The following is a 24,275-nucleotide window of genomic DNA, read 5'->3' on the forward strand; positions in this document are numbered from 1 at the left end:
AGAATATGACCCATCTACAACTACTCTTTGCCTTCTGTGGGCAAGCCAATTCTGGATCCACAAAGCAATGTCCCCTTGGATCCCATGCCTCCTTACTTTCTCAATAAGCCTTGCATGAGATACCTGATCGAATACCTTGCTGAAATCCATATATACTACATCTACTGCTCTACCTTCATTAATGTGTTTAGTCACATCCTCAAAAAAAGCAATCAGTGTTGTAAGGCACAACCTACCTTTCACAAAGCCATGCTGACTATTCCTAATCATATTATGCCTTTCCAAATGTTCATAAATCCTGCCTCTCAGGATCTTCTCCGTCAAATTACCAACCACTGAAATAAGACTCACTGGTCTATAATTTCCTGGGCTATCTCTACTTCCTTTCTTGAATAAGAGAACAATATTTGCAACCCTCCAATCCTCCAGAACCTCTGCCATCCCCATTGATGATGCAAAGATCATTGCCAGAGGCTCAGCAATCTCTTCTCTCACCTCCCACAGTAGCCTGGGGTACATCTCATCTGATCCCGTTGACTTATCCAACTTGATGTTTTCCAAAAGCTCCAGCACATCCTCTTTCTTAATGTCTATATGCTCAAGTTTTCAGTCTGCTGTAAGTCGTGCCTGCAATTGCCAAGATCATTTTCCGTAGTGAATACTGAAGCAAAGTATTCATTAAGTACCTCTGCTATCTCCTCCGGTTCCTTACACACTTTTCCACTGTCACATTTGATTGGTCCTATTCGCTCATGTCTTATCCTCTTGCTCTTCACATTCCTGTAGAATGCCTTGGGGTTTTCCTTAATCCTGCTCACCAAGGCCTTCTCATGGCCCCTCTGGCTCTCCTAATTTCATTCTTAATCTCCTTCCTGCTAGCCTTATAATCTTCTAAATCTTCATCATTAACTAGTTTTTCGAACCTTTCATAAGCTTTTCTTTTCTTGACTAAATTTTCAACAGTTTTTGTACACCACAGTTCCTGTACCCTACGATCCTTTCCCTATCTCATTGGAACATACCTATGTAGAACACCATGCAAATATCCCCTCAACATTTGCCACATTTCTGCCGTATATTTCCCTGAGAATATCTGTTCCCAATTTATGCTTCCAAATTCCCACCTGATAGCTTCATATTTCCCCTTACTCCAATTATAAGCTTTCCTAACTTGTCTGTTCCTATCCCTCTCCAAAATGCTCTCCCACTGGGAGATCTGACACCTGACCAGGTTTATTTCCCAATACCAGATCAAGTACAGCCTCTCCTCTTGTAGGCTTATCTACATATTGTGTCAGGAAACCCTCCTGAACACACCTAACAAACTCCACCCCATCTAAACCCCTTGCTCTAAGGAGATATCAATCAATATTTGGGAAATTAAAATCTCCTACCACGACAACCCTGTCATTATTTCACCTTTCCAGAATCTGTCTCCTTATCCTCTCATCAATGTCTCTGTTACTATTGGGTGGTCTATAAAAAGCACCCAGTAGAGTTAGTGACCGCTTCCTGTTCCTAACTTCCACACACAGAGATACCGCATCGGATCAGCAGTGCCATGCCCCCACCACTTTTTCCTCCCTCCCTGTCCTTCTGAAGCATCTAAAGCCTGGCACTTGAAGTAACCATTCCTGCCCCTGCACCATCCAAGACTCTGTAACGGCCACAACATCATAGCTCCAAGTACTGATCCACGCACTAAGCTCATCCACTTTGCTCATGATACTCCTTGCATTAAAATAAACACATCTCAATCCATTGGTCTGAGCGCATCCCTTCTCTATCACCTGCCTATTCTCCCTCTCGCACTGTCTACAAGCTTTCTCTATTGTGAGCCCACCACCCCTTCCTCTATCTCTTCAGTTTGGTTCCCACCCCCAGCAATTCTAGTTTAAACTCTCCCCAATAGCCTTAGCAAACCTCCCTGCCAGGATATTGGTCCCCCTCGGATTCAAGTGCAACCCGTCCTTTTTGTAAAGGTGACACCTGCCCAAAAAGAGGTCCCAATAATCTAGAAATCTGAATCCCTGCCTCCTGCTCCAATCCCTCAGCCACACATTTATCCACCACCTCATTCTGTGGAACTCTCTGCCACAGGAAACAGTTGAGGCCAGTTCATTGGCTATATTTAAGAGGGAGTTAGATATGGCCCTTGTGGCTAAAGGGATCAGGGGGTTATGGAGAGAAGACAGGTACAGGGTTCTAAGTTGGATGATCAACCATATTCATACTGAATGGTGGTGCAGGCTCGAGGGGCCGAATGGCCTACTCCTGCTCCTATTTTCTATGTTTCTATGTTTCTATTCTTATACTCACTGTTGGATGGCACAGACAGTAATCACAAGATTACTACCTTTGAGGTCCTGCTTCTCAATTTCCTTCCTGACTCCCTGTAGTCTGTTTTCAGGACTTCCTTCCTTTTCCCACTTATGCCGTTGGTACAAATACGCACCAGACTTCTGCCTGTTCAACTTCCCACTCCAGGATGTCATGGATATGGTCAGAAACATCCCGGACTTTGGCACAACTTTCTGCAGCTTATTTCTATCCTGTGCAGTGTCCCTCCCCACCCATACCAGATGGTGATGCAGCCAGTCAGAATACTCTCTGTGGTACATCTGTCAAAATATAGTCACTGTCATGCCTTCTATGTAACTGCATTGATATGTTGAGCTGTGGATAGATCCTCAGAGATATGGACACCCAGGAACTTGAAACTGATCACTCCTTCCACTTCTGATCCTTCTATGAGGACTGGTGTGTGTTCCCTTGTCCTACCCATTCTGAAGTTCACAATTAATTCTTTGGTCTTACTGATGTTGAGTGCAAGGTTATTTGTTGCGACACCGCTCAACCAACCGATCTATCTTGCTCCTGTATGATCTCTGGTCACCATGTGAACTTCTGCTAATGATAGTTGTGTCATCAGCAAGTTTGAGCTGTGCCTACCCACACTGTCATGGGTGTAGAGTGAGTAGAGCAGTGGGCTAAGCACACATACTTGAGGTGCGCCAGTGTTGATTATCAGAGAGGGGGAGATGCTATTTCTGATCTGCACAAACTGTGATCTTCTGGTAAGGATGTCAGGTGAGAAGAGGATCGTAGTAGACACAGGGCATCCATAGTTAGAGGAGTAGACACGAGATTTTGTGGACATGACAGAGACACCTGGAAGGTATGTTGGCTCCAGGTTCTAGGGTCAGGGAAGTTTCGGATCCAGTTCAAGCATTCTGAAGGAGGAGTGAGAGCAGCCAGAAGCCTTGGTACATATTGGAACTAATAACGTAGGTAGGAAAACGGTCTTAAAGAGCGAACTTTGGTAGTAAAACAGAAAGCTGAAAAGCAGGATCTCCATGGTAACAACCCCTGCATAGTTGACCATGCCGTGCACCACTGAGGGTAAGAATAGAATGATTTGGCAGATGAATGTGTGGATGTTCAGCTGGTGCAGGGTGCAGTGTTTGAAGTTTCTGGATCATTGAGTTATCTTCTGGGAAAGATATGACCTGTACAAAAGGTACGTGTTACACCTGAACCTGAGGGAGACCAATATTCTTGCAGGCAGGTTTGCTAGAACTGTTGGGGGCAATCAAATTTGGAAGGGAGATAGGAAACTGATTGATAGGGCTGATGATTGGGCAGTTGGTATACAAGCAGAGGCAGATGTAGTGAGAATGACAGGAAGAACAGGCAGATAATAGGGCAAAATTGCAGTGAGTGGGATAAGTTGCAGTGTAAGGAGGGACATAACTGAAAAATTTATTGAATATTGGACTAAAGGTGTTATATTTGAATGGATGCAGTATGAAAAATAAGGTAGATGATCTTGTAGTGCAGTTAGAGATTGGCTTGTAGGACGTTGCGAGTATTGCTGAATTGTGGCTGAAAGAAGATTATAGTTGGGTGCTTAACATCCAAGGATACACATTGTATAAAAAGGACAGCAGGGTAAACAGAAAGGGTAGCGTGGCTCTGTTGGTGATAAATGAAATCAAATCCTTAGAAAGAGATGACATACAGGGGGTGATTGAAAAGTTCGTGGCCTAAGGTAGAAGGAGTCAATTTTAGAAAACCTAGCACATTTATTTTTCAACATAGCCCCTCCTACATTTACACACTTAGTACAGTGGTTGTGGAGCATACGGATCTTGGACCTCCAGAAAGTGTCCACAGAGGGGTAATTGATAAGTTTGTGGCCTAAGGTAGAAGGAGATGAGTTATACAGCTCTTGTTACATGCACATGCAGGTCAACTCTTTGAGTGATCATGCAGAAAGTTTGAAGTTAATAACTCATTTCCTTCTACCTTAGGCCATAAACTTATCAGTCACCGCTGATGAGTTATTAACTGATAAGTTATTAACTTCAAATTTTCTGCATAATCACTCAAAGAGTTGAACTGCATGTGTATGTAATGAGAACTGTATAACTCATCTCCTTCTACTTTAGGCCATGGCCTTATCAATCACTCCTGCTGTGGACACTTTCTGGAGATCCAAGATCTGTATGCTTCATGACCACTGGACTAAGTGTGTAAATATAGGAGGGGACAATGTTGAAAAATAAATGTGCTAAGTTTTCTAAAATTGACTCCTTCTACCCAAGGCCACAAACTTATTAATCATCCCTCGTAGGATTGGAAATTGTAGAATCATTGTGAGTAGAGTTAACCGCAGGGTTTTAAGAAAGATCCTGACAGGAGTTATAGAAACATAGAAAACCTTCAGCACAATACAGCCCTTTTGGCCTACAAAGCTGTGTTAAGCATGTCCTCACCTTAGAAATTACCTAGGGTTACACATTACCCTTTATTTTTCTAAGCTCCGTGTACCTTTCCAGGAGTCTCTTAAAAGACCCTATTGTATCTGCCTCCACCACTATCACTGGCAGCCCATTCCATGCACTCACCACTCTCTGCGTAAAAAAAAAACTTACCCCTGACATCCCTCAGTACCTATTTCCAAGCACCATAAAACTATACCCCTCATGTTAGCCATTTCAGCCCTGGGAAAAAGCCTCTGGCTATCCGCACGATCAATGCCTCTCATCATCTTACATACATACATCATCTATCAGGTCACATCTCATCCTCTGTCGCTCCAAGGAGAAAAGGCCAATTGCTCTCAACCGATTCTCATAAGGTACGCATCCCAAACCAGGCAACATCCTTGTAAATCTCTTCTACACTCTCTCTATAGTCTCCACATCCTTCCTCTAATGAGGTGACCAGAACTGAGCACAGTACTCCAAGTGGGATCTGACCAAGGTCTTATATAGCTGTAAAATTACTTCACTGCTCTTGAATTCAATCCTGCAGTTGATGAAGGCCAACACACCATATACCTTCTTAACAACTCTGTCAACCTGTACAGCAGCTTTGAGTATCCTATAGACACGGACCCCAAGATCTCTCAGATCCTCCATACTGCCAATAGTCTTATCAGTAATATTATATTCTGGCTTCAAATTTTACTTATCAAAATGAACCACCACAGTTATCTGGGTTGAACTCCATCTGACACTTCTCAGCCCGGTTCTGCATCCTATCAATGTCCCGCTGTAACCTCTGACAACCCTCCAGACTATTCATAACACCCCAACCTTTGTGTCATCAGAAACTTACTAACCTTCTATATCTTCATCCAGGTATTTATAAAAATCAGAAAGAGGAGGGGTCCCAGAACAGATCTCTGTGGAACACCACTGGTCACTGACCTCCATGCAGAATACTGACCATCTACAACCACCCTTTGCCTTCTGTGGGCGCCAATTCTAGATCCACAAAGCAAGGTTTCCTTGGATCCCATGCCTCCTTACTTTCTGAAGGACCCTTGCATGGGGAACCTTATCAAATGCCTTACTGAAATACATATACATACACTACATCCACTGTTGTACCTTCATCAATGTGTTTTGTTACTTCCTCAAAGAATTCAATCAGGCTTGTAAGGCACGAGCTGCTCTTGACAAAGCCATGCTTGACTATCCCTTATGAGATTATGTCTCTCCAAATGGTCATAAATCCTGCCTCTCAGGATCTTCTCCAACAATTTGCTCACCATTGAAGTCAGACTCACTGCTCTATAATTTCCTGAATTATCTCTTATCCCTTTCTTGAACCAGGGAACAACACTTGCAACCCTCCAATCCTCTGGTACTTCTTCCATCCCTATTGAAGATGGAGAGATCATTGCAAGAGGCTCAGCAATCCCGTCCCTCACTTCTCACCATAGCCTGGTGTATATCTCATCTGGTCCCAGTGACTTATCTAACTTAAAATGCTTTTCAAATCTCCAGCACATCCTCGTTCTTAATGTCTAGATGCTCAAGTGTTTCAGTTTGCTGTAAGTCATCCCCACAATTGTCATGGTCTTTTTCCCTGGTGAATACTGAAGCAAAGTATTCATCCAACTATATGCACACACTTACACCATTGCATGTGATTCATCCTATTCTCTCACATCTTATCTTCTTGTTCTTCACATACTTGTAAAATGCCTTGGGTTTTTCCTTAATCCTGCTCACCAAGGCCTTCTCATGGCCCCTTCTGGCTCTCCTAATTCCATTCTTAAGCTCCTTCCTAGCAACCTTGTAATTTTCTAGAGCTCTAACAGTACCTAGTTTCTTGAACTTTCTGTAAGCTTTACTTCTCTTAACTAGGTTTTTTATATCCTTTGTACACCATGGTTCTTTAACCCTGCCATCCTTTCCCTGCCTCACTGAAACATACCTATGCAGAACTCCATGCAAATGTTCCCTGAACATTTTCCACATTTCTGCTGTCCATTTCCCTGAGATCATCTGCTCCCAGTTTATGCTCACAAGTTCCTGCCTAATAGCATCTTATTTCTCCCTATCCCAATTAAATGTTTTCCTAAATTGTCTGCTCCTATCCCTCATCTCACATGGTGGATTGGATAGTGGACTACTTGACAGATAGACCTCAGTATGTGCGGTTGGGAGACTGTAGGTCTGACACGGTGGTCAGCAGCACAGGGGCGCCACAGGGAACCGTACTCTCTCCGGTCCTGTTCACCCTGTACACATCAGACTTCCAATATAACTTGGAGTCCTGCCATGTGCAGAAGTTCGCTGATGACACGGCCATAGTGGGGTGTGTCAGGAATGGACAGGAGGAGGAGTATAGGAAACTGATACAGGACTTTGTGATATGGTGCAACTCAAACTACCTGCGTCTCAATATCACCAAGACCAAGGAGATGGTGGTGGACTTTAGGAGATCTAGGCCTCATATGGAGCCAGTGATCATTAATGGAGAATGTGTGGAGCAGGTTAAGACCTACAAGTATCTGGGAGTACAGTTAGACGAGAAGCTAGACTGGACTGCCAACACAGATGCCTTGTGCAAGAAGGCACAGAGTCGACTGTACTTCCTAAGAAGGTTGGCGTCATTCAATGTCTGTAGTGAGATGCTGAACATGTTCTATAGGTCAGTTGTGGAGAGCGCCCTCTTCTTTGTGGTGGCGTGTTGGGGAGGAAGCATTAAGAAGAGGGACGCCTCACGTCTTAATAAGCTGGTAAGGAAGGCGGGCTCTGTCGTGGGCAAAGTACTGGAGAGTTTAACATCGGTAGCTGAGCGAAGGGCGCTGAGTAGGCTACGGTCAATTATGGATAACTCTGAACATCCTCTACATAGCACCATCCAGAGACAGAGAAGCAGTTTCAGCAACAGGTTACTATCGATGCAATGCTCCTCAGACAGGATGAAGAGGTCAATACTCCCCAATGCCATTAGGCTTTACAATTCTACCGCCAGGACTTAAGAACTTTTTAAAAGCTATTATTAATGCTTTTTGAGATAGTGATTTAGATGAATATCATATTTTTTACTGAGTTAAGTATTGTATGTAATTAGTTTTGCTACAACAAGTGTATGGGACATTGGAAAAAAAAGTTGAATTTCCCCATGGGGATGAATAAAGTATCTATCTATCTATCTATCTATCTATCTATCATCAGCACTATGGTAAAAGAGAGAGAATTGTGATCACAACCTCCAAAATGCTCTCCCACTGAGAGATCTGACACCCGACCAGGTTCATTTCCCAATACAGATCAAGTACAGCCTCTCCTCTTGTAGGCTTATCTACATATTGTGTCAGGAAACCTTCCTGAACACACCGAACAAACTCCAGCCCATCTAAATCCCTTGCTCTAAAGAGATTCCAGTCAATATTAGGAAAGTTAACATCTCCCATCACAACAACCCTATTATTATTGCACCGTTCCAGAATCTGCCTCTCTATCTGCTTCTCCATATCCCTGTTACTATTGGGGGTCTATAAAAGACCTGTTTCAGACTTCCACCCACACTGACTCAGTAGACCATCCCTTCATGACTTCCACATGTTTTGCCTCCCTCTTTGTTTGTTTTGAAAAGTCTAAAGCCTGGCACACTCAGCAGCCATTCCTGCTCCTGAGACATCCAAGTCTATCAAGGGAGATAGAAAATGGATGTCAAAGGGGCAAAGTTACAAAAGTCGTGGGGTATTTCAATATGCAGGTGGATTGGAAAAATCAGATTGGTGCTGATTTTGGACCCCAAGAGAGATGATTTGTAGAATGCCTATGAATTGGCTTTTCAGAGCAGCTTGTGGTTGAGCCCACTAGGGGTTCAGCTATTCTGGATTGGGTGTTATGTAATTAATTAGATTTGATTAGAGAACTTAAGGTAAATGTAAGAAATCCTCAGGAGGCAGTGATCATAATATATATATAATACACCCTTCAATTTGAGAGGGAGATGCTAAAGTCAGGTGTATCGGTATTACAGTAGAGTAAAGGGAATTATGAAGGTACGAGAAAGGAGCTGGCCAAAGTTGATTGGAAGGGGACTCTAGCAGGGATGATAGCAAAGCAACAACAGATACAGTTTCTGGGAGAAATTCAGAAGGCACATGATAGATACATCCCAAAGTAGAAGTATTCTAAGGACAGGATGATACAACCATGGCAGAAAAGGGAACTCAAAGCCAACATAAAAGCAAAAGAGAGGACATGTAATAGAGCAAAAATTGGTGGAGAAATTAGAGAATCGGGAAGCTTTTAAAAACTAACAGAAGGGAACTAAAAAGCTGTAAGAAGTGAAAAAATTAAATATGATATTAATGTAGCCAATAATATCAAAGGAGGATACCAGAAGTTTTTTCAGATATATAAAGAGTAATATAGAGGTGAGAGTAGATATCGGTCTACTGGAGAGACAGTTATGGGGGAGAAGGAAATAGCAGATGAACTGAATAAGTATTTTGCATCAGTCTTCACTGTGGGAGACACTAGCAGTGTGCTGGATGTTTGGGTGTCAAGGGGAAAAGTGAGTGTACTTGTTATTACTAGGGAGAAGGTGCTTCAGCAGCTGAAAGCTCTGAATGTAGATAGGTCATCTGGACTAGATGAATTACACCTAGAGTTTTGAAAGAGGTAGCTGAGGAAATCGTGGAGCATTAGTAATGATCTTTCAAGAATCACTAGATTCTGGCATGGTTGTGGAGGACTGGAAAATTGCAAATGTCATTCTACTCTATATGAAGGGAGGGAGGTCAAAGAAAGAAAGTTGTAGGCTAGTTAGCCTGACTTCAGGTGTTGGTGATCATTATTAAGGATGAGATTTCAGGGTACTTGGAAGAGCATGATATAATAGGCCAAAGTCAGCATGGTTTCCTTATGGGTTCATCTTGCCTGACTAACCTTTTGCAGTTCTTTAAGGAAATAACAAGCAGAATAGACAAAGGAGTCTTGGTGGATGTTGTGTTCTTGTATTTTCAAAAGACCTTTGGCAAAGTGCCACACATGAGGCTGCTTAACAAGATAAGTGCCCATGATATTACAGGAAAGATATTGATTTGGATCAAGTGTTGGTTGGTTGGTTGGTTGGCAGGAGGCAATGAGAGGAATAAAGGGAGCCTTTTCTGATTGGCTGCCGATGACTAGTCATGTTCCACAGAGATTGGTATTGGGACCACTTCTTTTTACATTGTATGTTAATGGTTTAAATGACAGAATTAATGGCTCTATGGCCAAGTTGCAGATGATACAAAGATAGGTGCAGGGATAGGTAGTGTTGAGGAAGAAGGGGGGGGGGCTGCAGAAGGATTTACAAAGAGTAGGAGAATGGGCAAAGAAGTACCAGATGGAATACAGTGTCAAGAAGCATATGGTCATTCGCTTTGGACGAAGAAATAAAAGCATAGACTAATTTCTAAAAGGGGAGAAACCTCAAAAATCTGAGATGTAAAGAGACTAGAAAGTTCTTGTGCAGGATTCCCTAAAGGTTAATCTGCAGGTTGAGATGGCAGTGAGCTAGGCAAATGCAATATTTGCATTCATTTTGAGAGGACTAGAATCTGAAAACAAGGATTTAATGGTGAGGCATTAGAAGGCATTGGTGAGGCCTCACTTGGAGTACTGTGAGCTGTTTTGGGACACTCATCTAAGAAAGGATGTGTGTTTATTGGAGAGACTTCAAAGGAGGTTTACGAAAATGATTCTGAGATTGAAAGGCTTGTCATATGAGATGGCTCTGGGCCTGTTCTTGCTGGAATATAGAAGAATGAGGTGAGGGGGTGGAATCTCACAGAAACCTGTTGAATGTTGATAGGCCTCAATAGAGTGGATGTTGCAGAAGATGTTTCCTATAGTGGGGGAGTCTATGACCAGAAGGCACATAATAGAGGGATGTCTATTTTGAATGGAGATAAGGAGAAATTTCTTTATCCGTAAGGTGATGAATCTGTGGAATTTGTTGCCACAGGTGGCTGTGGAGGCCAGGTATTTAAATTAGAGTTTGATAGATTCTTGATAATCAGGATGCAAAAGGTTATGGGTGAAAGCAGGAGAAAGAGAGGGAAATGGATCAGCCATGATAAAATGGCGGAGAAGGTTCAATGTGCTGTACGGCCTAATTCTGCTCCAATTTCTTATGGCCTTATGGTCATATGGTCTAAAATTTTGATGGCAGGAGAGAAGAAGTTATTGTTGACTTTAGATGTGAGTCTTCAGGTTCCTGATCATTGAGAAGTTAGTGTGGCCCAGATGCTGGGAATACCTGCTGATTATGCCATCTTCCTGAGTGATATCCTTGCAGATGTCCTCAATGTGGTGAGAGCTGTGTCTCTGGCAGATATGTGCATTGGTATCTCCATACCAATCCAGGAACAACCAATCAGAGTGCTTTTCACAGTACATCTGTAGAAGCTTTTCAGAGTCTTTGGTGACAAGTCTTCTTGAACTTCTAACACAATACAGAGGCTTGTGTTCCATCTCTAAGGTTGCATCATTGTGTTTTGCCCAGCATAGACTCAGAACAAGAAGCTGTTCACTCTTTTCACCATAGACCATTCAATAAGACTGTCATGGTCCCTTTGAGCAATCCCCCACCTGGCTACTTACCTCAGGAATTGGGCTCGTTTAGTTTCCAATCATTCCCAGGTTCCACTAACTACACACACCTACTTTCCATCAGCAAATGCAGTATAAAAACCCTGTGATCACAACAAGGAGCTGCCAGTTTGTTGGTTGATTCTGGTGTGAGTAACCTTGTTTCATGGTTCTTTGGACTGCTAGTTCAAAGTCTAGCATCGTTCCTGGATACCGATTCCACACTCACTATGTCAAGAACGCCTCCTGACTCTGTCCCCATGCCTGTTCCCTGCACTTTGGTTCATTCTCAGCCTTGTCCTTGCAACAAAGACTGGTGCATGTTTCTCTGAGTTCCCTTTCTGGAAGTACAAAACCAGTTCCTTGGTTTTGTTGATATTGTGCACAATGTTGTTTTTATTATATCCTTGACCAGTTGACCTATCTCACTCCTGATTTAGTTAGAAGTTAAGAAACCACTGAGCAAACACATTTCCTCATTTCAGTCATCATGTTTCATATCCCCCTCCTTGGTTTTATTATCAATATTTACTTAAAGGTTCTTTTAAGGAGCATCTGAGAACATTTTCCTTCACCTATGACAAACAGTAATATAATGTGTTGTGTTTGAGTGGTATAGCTTCCTTCCAATATGACTTCTGGGATAATGGCTAGCAGGATATTATTGGGAGTGAGGCTTGAGCATAGGAGGCTGAGGAGTTTCCCTACAGATGAATATAAATCAATAGGCATCGATAAAGTGACAGGTCACACTTAATTTTTCCAGATAAAAGAAGTCTAAAGTTACAATTATAGAGATATTGGAACAGAAACAGGCCCTTTTGCCCTGCGTATTCATGCCAATCAAGTTGCCTGTCTGAGACGGCTTTTGGTCCATGTCTTGTCCTGCGCCTTTAGCTCCAAGTGAGGGCCTCCAGTCTCCATCATCCTCTGTACTGTGCCAGTTTCTTAAGGATGAACCAGGAGTGTCCCCAGTGTCTAATTTCAGCTTTGACGTCTCTGCTCCACATGTCCATTGGATGGCCTTTTTTCCTCTTCCCTTGGGGATTCAATTTAATGCCTGATTGGTGATGTTCATTGGCTTCCTCAAAGTAGCCAATCCATCTCCATTTCTGTTTGTGTATTTGTACCTGTATGGATTTCTGGTTGTTGTTTTGCCACAGCATTTTGTTGTTTACTTTGTCAGCCCATCTGATGTTTAAGATCCTTCTCAGGTACTGGTTGATGAAAACCTACAGTTTTTGTAGTGTCTTCTTTGTTCTCCAGCTTTCAGAGCTATATAGGAGTACTGTTTTAACATTTGAGTTGAAGATTCTAATTTTGTTTTTTCTAGATATGACAGTGTATGTCCACACTTCCTTCCAGATGTTTGAAACTACTCTGGCCTTGTTAACCCTGGCTTTGACATCCTCATTCATTCCACCATATATACTCACAATCCTTCCATGATAGACAAAAGAAATCACTTCTTCCAGGGTTGTATCTCTCATTACTATGGGTCTATTGCTGATGCAGTTTATTTTTTTCATTTTTGTTTTATCTATATTTGGTCTTATACCCAGCATGGTGAAGTTAGCATGTTAGACTGTCAATTTCTCTTGCATCTGTTGGTTAGAGCTAGCCAGTAGGATGATGTCATCTGCAGACTCTAGGTCATCAAGTTGCTGCGACATAGTCCACTGGTTTCTATTTCATTTTTCACTTGTTGCCTGTTTTGTAATCAGGTCTATTATCAACAGGAACAAGAAAGGAGCCAGCAAACATCCCCTGCTTCACCCCAGTGTTGGCACTAAAGCTTTCTGACACAGACCAGAGCGCTACCATTCTCATATGTATGACCTTGCATGACATGTTGTTGTAGGATTCCTGGTACTGATAAATTTCTGTGGTATTCCAAATGTTTCATAAGTTTCCTTAGGGTGTTCTTGTCTAAGCTTTCGAAGGCTTTCTCATGGTCGATGAAGTTGACATAGAGAGAAGTATTCCATTCGATTGACAGTTCATTTATTCTTAAGGTAGTGCTCTGGTCTGTGTAGGAATAATCTTTCCTAAAGTCTGCTTGCTGGTCCCTTAATGTGTCAACAGCTTGTTGAAGGCATTGCAGAATAATTCTGTTTAGTGACTTTCCGACATTAAGGATATACTTCTTTAGTTTTTATAGTCTTGTAGAGCACCTTTCTTTAGAAGCTTGATCATGTGACTTTCCTTCCATCCTTGTAGCATCTCTTCTTTGTCCCAGATGTTGCAAAACAAAGTGTAAAGGATATCTGCTGGAAGTGTAGGGTCTCCTTCAATACCTCTGGTGGTACGCTGTCTGGGCCAGCAGCTTTTCCTGACTTTAGTCTCTTGATTGCTTGCTTGATTTCCTTCTTTGATGGCTTGGCACAGTTGACATCCAAGTCTGATGATGCTTCTGGAATTAAAGGAGATGCTGGAGGAAGTGGTCTGTTCAGAAGTTCATTGAAATACTGTGCCCAATGATGGAGCAGTTTGTCTTCTTCAGTTAGGACACTTCCATCTTTATTCTTCATTTGGCTGTTGACCTGGTTGATTTTGCCAGCTAGTTTTGAGATAGTATCATATAGCTCTTTCATATTTCCATGTGCTGAGAATTCTGCTTGGGACACAAGGGGTAGATGAAGTCTCTGTTGTCCTTATTCTCCTTACTTTCTTGTGCACTCTGTCATATTCCCTTTGTGCTTCCACTTTCTCTTTCATGGCTCTGCTTCTATTGAATTTTTCTTTTAAGTGTTCCTGGCTTGTTGATTGTTTCCACTGTTCCTGAAATAATCCACTCCTTATGTTCAAATATCCTTTTTTTTCCCCAGCTCCTTCTCACAAGTTTCATTTATTGCCTCTTTGACAGCACTTTTTGATATCAAGTTCCTTAAGTGCCTGAAACCTGTTGGAAAGTGAGAGCAAATATCTAAGTTGTTCCTTTGACTTTCAGGCAGCGCACGTTGTGCTTTAGTCACTGATAGCTTCTTCTTAGATTCATATGTACTTTGGCGATCAGAAGATAGTGGTGTGATCCTGCATCTGCACCACATTTCACTCTTGCATCATGGAGTGATCTTCCACATTTCTTATTTTGACATTAAAATTTCCCACGACAATGGTCAAGTCTTTTTCCTTTCCTCTGCTGGTGACTCACTGAGTGCATTGTAAAACTCAACTTTGTCTTCTTCATTAGCTTCATTTGTTGGTTAGTAACATCAGATAACTCAAGCTGACAGTGATAATCCTGGAACTGATGGCTTCCCACTTGATCAGAGATCTATGTGCTGCTGGAGGCATCATAAAGGCCTCCACACCCTCTATATGTGGTGCATCATTGCTCTGATGGCCTGAGAAGATGGTGCTTATCCCGTCTGTCAGTCAAGTCTCTCCAGATGATGTCAATCTTGTCTTACTCAGTCCAGGAATTGACAGTTTGTACCTTTTCATCTCATTTGTTATGATGGTGAACTTTCCTACCTGGTACATATTTCTAACATTCTAGATACCAAAGGTAGACATGGATTTTGGTGACAATATATTTTGATAGCTGTGCAGGATCCTGATGATTTTCCCTGCATGGTGTCATATGCTCACTCGATGATGATCCTCTTCTCACAAAGTTGATACTATGATGAAAGTTCATCAATGTTTCTGTAATCCACTCTGTCCACTGCACAGGGGATTGCCTGCACAACTTCACCAGAGTCCTGTTGGCCAGCCTTATGCATTTCCACCTTGTCAGCATGGGACATAGGGTTGGATTTTGAGACGTCTTTTTCCATAATCCTCTAAATCTTTCTTCTCCATGTGCCTGTCCAAATCTTTTCTTAAACATTCAATGAAGTAATGAATGTTCAGACCAGAAGTGAATTTGCCTACTGACGTTTTGCAAATGTTTGCTATCAATTAAGAATCAGTAATATTTTCTGTATTTTTCCCTGTTAACAACAGAGCAACAGTTTATTGAAGCTCACTTTACAATTTAAAAGAAAAGTATTAAGTGAAAAATACATTGATAGAAATACAAGGTAATGTAATGTATCAATATTTGGTATATTCCATTCTGTTCATTGTGATAAAGTGTGATGCTTTGTCCACTAAAAGCTTCTGTAAGCTCAAGAGAAGCATGATAGATGAATGGATACAAATTGATTAATTCCATTATAAGAAATATTAAAGTTAATGTCCATATTGAATATCCTTTAATATGCATGTATTTGACCTTTGAGAAACAGGCTTATTTATGGAAAATCCACAAAACACTGTTAGATTTGATTCGTAGAACATAAGACTCCAGGATCATGCATGTATGAGCATTTCAGAGTAGCAAAGGGACTCATTATATATGACCTTATGAAAGAGTTATCTGCTTTATAACTTTCAATTTACAAGGACACTTTCTTCAAGGAATGGGAATATATATTTAGTCTTAGGAATCGCACATTGTTTGTGTGCCCTTTTAAAATGTGTGGTAAACTACACTGGAAGTAATCAAACAGCGCTAGACTTGTGTATCAGTCACAGTATACGATTGTATTTTATCTCAGACTGTCTGGAGCCTGATTCAATCGGATGAGATCCTTGCATTTAACACCTTAATGGTCTCCAGAGAGGCAACCTCACTGGAATTAAAATAACTGGAGACAGACATTAATGTGTTAGGAAGCAGATTCTCTTACCAAAAGTTCTCAAACTTGAAACAAACTTTGCATACTTGATAATTACCAACAGACACTCAAAAAGAATAGCTATCTTCTGGAGCAGTGAAGCAATAAGTAAACAAATTTGCATTTAATAATGATCAGCAAATAAGGAACAGTGGGATATTCTGCCAGAATGGAAAGAATATGCACATTAATTATCAAATGCAAATTTGTATCTCTTAGTGTTTTTGAATGAGATTCACTACTACAAAGCATATATATTGTGTTCGAGCAATAATAAACCGATTGTCACTGCATCTATGTTTATCCAATTAACGTCTTTTTAAGGTAAAGTTTCTCATGAATTATTAGAAAAAGAAATTCTATTAATCCAATGGAACAACTATTATATCCATGTTGATGTAATCTGATTTTCCAGAATGAATAGCACAGTAAGTTTTAAAGTGAAACTCGAATTTTGCAAGTTTGTTGGATGTCTCTTGAGATGCTGCTCTACTTTTTCATTGTTTTGGCCAATGGATTTCTACCAAGACATGTTTTGACCCTCACTGCCAAAGATATACCCTCTTCTCACTGCCATCTACCATCTGGGCAAGGTACATAAATCTGAAGATCCACACTCAACATTTCAGGAACAGCTTCCGCCATCATATTTCCAAATGGTCAATGAATCCATGAACACTATTTCAGTATTCCTCTTTTGTTCAATTTATTTATTGTTTTACTGTGACTTATAGTAATTTTCGTCTTGCACTGTACTGCTGTGATAAATATCAGCTTCCGAGGTTAGGGAGCCTCTTTATTTTCCCAAGATTGGCTTCTATAAACAGCAGGTGACACTTCTACAGTCAAACACTTGTTTTTCAATGAGTTAAACATTCAACTAATATTCTTTGTTTAGCTTTTGGACATAAATGGGAGCCAGTCTTCAGTTCTTGAACTGTAAATGGAAAGCAGTAATCAGTTTGAAGTTGGAAACACAGCTGTGCAAACAAGCTCTGCCTATAGAATGCAGGACGTAGCTTTACAACACCTGGCTTACTACTGGAATGTTGCAGTATAAGACAATGAGTCAATTAGTTTTGTTTGTTTCAAAACAGACAACACTGGCTAAGTGATTTAGTTCAAGGAAACTTGCAAACCAAATGCATATTATAATTTATAACATCAATATCTGATCTATTAAATTGTAAGTTTGATGTACTCAGTCTGCTTCACAGCATTAATTGTGGGTACCTGGAAACTGTGTCACCACGCATTCCTAGACCACTTGTGATCTTGTGTTAAAAGGGTATCTGAAAAATAATCATGTGTGTGAAATCACCCAAGTTGAAAAGAAATATTATCATTTAGAGAGCAGTTCAGGATTATTAGGAATGTTCCAAGAACATCAGGAAGAATGAAAGAAACTTGGGGTGAATTAGAATCCATTGCTCTGCCTTCAGTTTCTGCAATGGACAACTAGTTCATCTATGGCTGGTTGGTATGTCTTTTAGCTTATAAAAATGTATCTGTGCTTTGGAAGTCCTTTGTGTGTTAGAAATGGTTTGTAATTTGGAAATCTTTTATAAAATAGAAATCCTCTGTGTGTTTTAAATATGTTTTAAGAATGTTGCTTGGATTTAAATGTGTATCACCAAAGACTATTTTATTAGCTAGAAGTATCTTCTCCTTGGTGGGGGGAAGGAAGACCCATTGCTCAAATAGTGGGTATTTGTAGCTAAACCTGCCATGGAGAATAAACAGGGAAGTGAACCAGTCTTTGAAGAATGGATAGTTACCATATAAACTCCCTTTAGTGAGATACCTATGGCTATTTATGTTGCATAGGATAAGGATTTTTATTTGAGTTTAGAAGTTTGCAGTCAACAAACCCAATACTATCACGCTTCAGTCACAAAACAACAAATTTCACAACATATGTAGATGATAATAATCCTGATTCTGAAATAAAATCATATGTAAACTGTGCTTCAGACCATTTCAATGCACTGTTAAGTACAAGTGTTGAACTCCTAGTTTGCCCAACATAGAGATACTAGTATAATTGATGCACATAGAAGCTTGGATGAATCAGTTCAAAATACTTGGTCCAGCCTCAATAGTATAAATTAGGAACAGTCAGTACTATTCAAGCTTTTCATTGTTAATACAACTAAATTGAATCAACAGCATCCAAAATGTACAGTAATCTGTAGCAAACCTGCAGGAGGAATGGTAAAGAATTCTTACATGGCTAGGCAGTGTTATCTGCAGTGACATAGTAAGACACAAACGTGTTCTCAGTATTAGAATCCATTGGTTCTCAGTATTCTCTGTGGGAATCAAGGTGTGTAAAATGTACATGCCGTGCAGCTGCGATATAGAAGGAGATCAGACAACACGAATACAGTGAAGACACAAGAGACTGCAGATGCTGGAACTGATGGAAGGATTCAATGGGTCAAGCAGCTTCAGTGGAGACAATGGGATCATCAATGTTCGGGGTCAACTCACCTGTTTGAGTGCGTAGAGAGAAGTTGGAAGATCGGCAGTATACAGAAGTGAGAGGGACGGGTGAGGTGATGGGTAGGATCTGATAAGGGAAGAATGATAGGTAGATGGAGCCATGTGGGGCAGGGGATAGGGAACTTGAATTAAGGGAGAAGAAACCCAAGTACACAGGTCTGTGGGGAATGGTCAAATGGAACCAGGCGGTGGAAAGTGATGAATCCAGTTAACCGGGGGGAGGTTGGAAAAGGTGAAAAAATGGAGAGAAAACCTGGATGAACTGGTGAGAAGAAACTGGAAAGGAACAATGGGGAATGTTTAGTACCTGAAACTGTAAAATTCGAAGTGCATTGCATTGGGCTGTTGGATACCCATGTAGAATATCCTAGTTTGTACTTGGCCTTGTCTTGATAGTGGGGATGGATAGATCAGTGTGGGGATGGGAAAGGGAGTTAAAACAACATGCAACTAGAAGCTCAAGATGGCTGTTGTGCTCTGTCCTTTCCCTGTATCCATCTACCCCATACCCACATACTGATCTCGCTTGGTTTGCCTTGTCTGTCCCCTCCCACATTTGTTTCCATTTACCCATTATTCTCCCTTATTTAGTTGCACCTGTCACCTACCAGACTGTATCTATACCCTTTCCCAGGCTTTCTCCTCACTACTTAGACTCCATCAGCTTAATATTTTCTTTTTCTTATGTTTCCACCTATCACCTACCAGCCGCAGTCTCAGCACACCCCTCCTCCATCTGGCTGCCTCTGTTGATTGGCACCCCCATCCCAGTTTTCTGGCTCCACCCATCACCTTCCAGCTATTGTCTCATGATCCCCTTCACTTCTATAAACACTCTCAGTTCTGATGTAGCAACCATAAATGTTAACCATAACTTTACATCCATACATATGAATACCTTGGTGGCATTTGACTTCATTAAGTTATAATATTTTCAATGTGGTTATGAAAGGGGATTGAAATAATCAAAACTGGAGTCTAAAGCTATGTTGGTGCTGTGAGCTCACAATTAAGATGTAACTAAGATATAATTTAGAACTAAGATATAACATTACAAGCTGTATTAAATAGTAGTCATACAGGGAGAAGAGGGAAAGAGAGGGAAAAACACTGTTTATAACTAAGGGAGGAACACTGCAAAACTTAGTTTTAGATCAAGGGAAAAGCCACAATGTCAGCAGTTTTACATTAAAAGTAAAGACTCTTAGTCAGAAAGCCATGCATTAGGGAAAGGGTCTTTCTGTTGTGTCATGCCTCGTTGGATTATCAGTGGGTAGATCCTCAGAATCCATTGAAGTATGGATTTCAAAGTACATTTATCATCAAAGAATGTATAAATTATACACCTTGAGATTTGTTTGCTTACTGGCACCCACTAAACAAGAAATCCGGAAGATCTGAATTTAAAAAATACAATAAAGAGCAACACCCGATGCTCAGAGAAGTGTGTGGGGGGGGGGGGGGGGGTGTGTGCGGCACAAATCATGCGAATAACAGAAGCCAGCAAAAATATATTCCAACCCAAAATGAGTACTTAGGTCAGAACCTCTGGACAGCCTGAAGTATAGAGAAGCAGAGAGAAAAAGTTGTTATATTAAGATCACTGTAATGTCTCAACCAAGAATAAAATTATTTCACCACAGGAATCTAATATTTTTGGTACTTTTACTAAAATATCCCAAATCAGACTTTCTGCAGAGCAAATGATAATTTGAACCAATTATAAACATTGTAAGGCAAAAGGGGTTCTGGTCCTGCAAATCCTTTTGCTGCATATATTTCATGCTTTGTTTGATGCCTGGATTCCAGCTCATTTTGAGGTAAAGAACACAACCTTAGGTGTCTTATCATTTTAATAAAGGGCTCACCAGGAATGTTCATCTATTTCTCTTTCCCAAACACTTCTTCTCTTTACATTAGCTATTAGAATTAATAATTTCCATGTTTGCAGTCTTTTTCTTTTTACCTGGAAACCTGGGCTACATGGGATTTCTGTGAGATGTTGATTTAGTGGAAGCTCTGCATTCTTCTGGTACGAAGTCCCTGAGCTTCTTAATAATTCAGCCTTTTTGTTCTGCCTGCACTTCTTTAATGATTTGACTGAATAGCTGAATCCATTTTGTCAATACCAATTTATTTTTCAGGCTGAAATTCCATTCTTCAGTTTGATTTTGGTTTCCTAATTAAGGTCTTTGGTAGAAGATGAAGAGGTGAAATGTTGCAACTTATTTATGCATAGTCAGGTATTTTGATCTAGAGTCTATTGTGTGAAGCTTCAGTGGAAGTAAATTCAAACATTATTTTGAAGAGGAAATTAGAGAAATTCTTGAAGGTTAGAAGTATTGTTGAGAATAGGGAAAGGATAGAGAATGAGATAAACCAACTTAAAAGCAGGACTAATTTTACTTCATTCGTCCTATGCCTTCTACTGGTCAAACAACATGCTTAGATCCTTCTTCACATATGCAAATCATAACAACATTTGCTGTTTTGAGACTAACTATCAAATGATTGAATTTAATAGTTGTGCCAATGTATTCAATTAGCATGGTTGTTTTTCTTCGATAAAGCTCAGATGAACTGACACCACCTTTGTCCTGCCCCCTTGAGGTAATCTCTGCCCATTTTACCCAGTGAGTAGTTTAATAATGCAAACTAGCAATGTTGGAAAGAATATAACTGGAAAGTCAAGTAGAAACTAAGAGGGTGAAAAAGTCCATGCCTCAAAATTCTGAGAAGCCCTCAGATTAAAGTAGTATTAGGATGGGATGCAGCTTCTTCCCCCAGGCTGTGAGACTACTGAATTCCCTGCCACCACATATGAAGTGCCCGTGGCTTCATACTACTTACTTTTTAATATATGATATAAATGCACCTTATTATTTCTTAATTTATTTGTGGTAATATTACTTTAAAAGTTGTGTGTGAGTTATATTGTGCACCTTGGTCTGGAGGAACATTGTTTCACTGGCCGTTTTACATGTATATGGTTGAAATGACAATCAGTTTGAACTTGAACATGACCTGGATGGAGGGGAAGAAATAAAATTGCAACAACACATGGAACACAATGTTGGTTCAAGATTGACACTAGACTGACAAATATCCAGAGATATGGATCATTTCCTAGAATTCAAGATAGGAAATCAAGAAGTGATGGAATAAAATGCAGAAGCATATAAAGGCATGTGATTCCATAACTCCAAAATAAGTTGGTAAATTAGTTTATTATTATTGCATGTACCTCCAGTGCAAACCTTTTCCCTTTTTTGCATAACGTCGATACATATTATTTCATTTCAACAGTGCATCAAGGTAGTACAGATTGCATACACCTTGTCCAAAATCTTGGGTCCAGAAGTGTTTGGGATTTTGGATTTTTGAATATATAATGAGGTAGCTTGGGGTCACCATCATTTCCAACTCTGAATTTATCTGCTAATGATAAACACCCTGTGTCTTATACTTGTCACACTTATGTACTTAACAGTAAAAGTTATTACATGCCATTAAAATATTGAAAAGATAATGTGTGCAGTGTAACCAAAGCAGCACAGCAGCATTGGCAGAAGACCTGAATCAGTTTTTGAACAACAATAAACAACGGCAGGCTTTCAGTCCCCAACTATGATGCCATGTTTTTGATTAAAAGTTACAGTACTCTGTATCAAGTATTTTACTTTTTTTATTAGGTATTATGTAAGGTAGTGGTCGCCAACTGGTCGATCACGATCAGCTGGTCGAGCTTTGAGACTTTCCCAGTAGATCCTGAAATAAAATGAAAAATAAATACACAAATACTGTTGAGAGATTTTTTCCGGGTTGCGGGGTATTAGTTCTGTTCTTTCTGCCCGGTGTGCATGCCTGTAGCTCCCCCGCACTACACAGTGTACTTCAGTGGTCCCCAACTACTGGTCCGCGAGGAAATGATATGAGTCAGCTGCACCTTTCCTCATTCCCTGTCACGCCCACTGTTGAAGTTGAACCCACGTGAGGTCATCAGTCGCCTAAATGCAGTGATACCCTCGCGCCAGGGATCACTGGTTGGCCTCGGGTAATTGGCCAGTGGGAAGTGCCATTGGTACCGGCCTGGAGCGCAGTCAGATGGGCGTCGCCTCTGAACCTGCTTACCACACCGAACGTTTGTGGGGAACCCGGTGCTAAAATATTCGCAGACGACCTAATTCGGGCTCAGGGTTTTGTAAGTATCAGAGCAGCTACCTCGCTGCAATCTACTGAAACAAACTTTTGTCGGCTGATAGATCCTACAAAAGGGATGGGAACACGCCCTGTTGCACTCCTCGCTCACTTGGTTGCTCTCTCCAGACTGCGAACGCCACGGCCCCGGCACGGGGACCTCCGGCCCTGACTTTGTCCTCTCATCCCACCCACGACCAGCTGCACCTGGCCAAGGCGTCTGGCGGCGGGCAGGCAGGAGGCTTCAGTTTGGGCCCGGAGGCTGTCTAATGAGGCAATGAAGCCCTCAAAACTGCTTCAGCACCTTGAGACCAAGCACCCTGCACTTAAACACAAGCCCATTGAGTTTTATGAGCGGAAAAAATGTGAGCAAGCAGCACAGAAGCTATGTGCCGAGAGCCGCGAAAAATAAATTGCGGAATAGACTGGACATAAGGAACCTGCTTCGAGTATCACTGTATTCTCATCATGTTTAAAATCACCCCACCCCCCCCGTCCGCTGATCCGCAAGAATATTGTCAATATTAAACCGGTCCACGGTGCAAAAAAGGGTGGGTACCCCTAGTGTTTATACATTATTTCTACTTCCGGGTTGCGGGGTTTTACTTCCGGTCTTTTCTGCCCCGGTGCACATGCATGCATGTAACTAATCGATCTGGGGTTGAACTTGCCTTTCACTAAGGCTGAGGTAGAAGATCTTGGGCTTAAAAAGGTTGGTGACCACTAATGTAAGGTATAAAACAATCAGCATTGTAGACTTCTTCTGGTGTTAGATTTTCATCAGCGATGATCTTGGCAAGCTCATTAATGAACTTCTCTGCTTTCAGCAGGTGCTTTATTACAAAATACATTTAAAATTTTAATGCCATGCCTTTTCTTAAATTTCTGCAACCATCTTGCTGAATATTCACAATTGCCTTCAGGTTACGTCCACACTAGACCGGATAATTTTGAAAACGCTGGTTTCACGTAAAAACAATAGGCATCCACACTATGCATTTTTAAAAATATCTCTATCCACATTGAAACGGAAATTTTGGTGAATCTCCTCCTCCTGCGCATGCACAGGACACATCTACCGAAAACAAGCAACATGTTTGGTGTCGAATCTTGCCGTAAAAGTGCGCGTTTGTGTAGTTACAAACTAGAAAAACTTAAAATGAAAGCTGTTGGCTTTCATGTGGGAGAACTTAAAAGTAAAAAAAAACAAATACTGGAGTGTACAGAGGCAACCGACAGGGAGTTCATGGACAGATTGACCCGGCTGACAATGAACATTAAAAAGCTGACTAATTCTGTTGCATTAATAAAGCACCTTATAGCCCACCAAAAGAAATTGAAGTAGATATCCCTGGGCATGGCAAACAGAGTCTTTCAAATATTTGGGCATCATTATGCCAAAAGATTTGGCAAAATTATCAGAATGTAATTATCAGCCTTTATATAAAAAATTAAGGAAGATATGGCAAGATGGAACCTGATTCCTTTTTTCAGTCTCAGTTCAAGG

The sequence above is a fragment of the Hemitrygon akajei genome, chromosome 4, assembly GCF_048418815.1.
Source record: "Hemitrygon akajei chromosome 4, sHemAka1.3, whole genome shotgun sequence".
Classification (NCBI taxonomy): Eukaryota; Metazoa; Chordata; class Chondrichthyes; order Myliobatiformes; family Dasyatidae; genus Hemitrygon; species Hemitrygon akajei.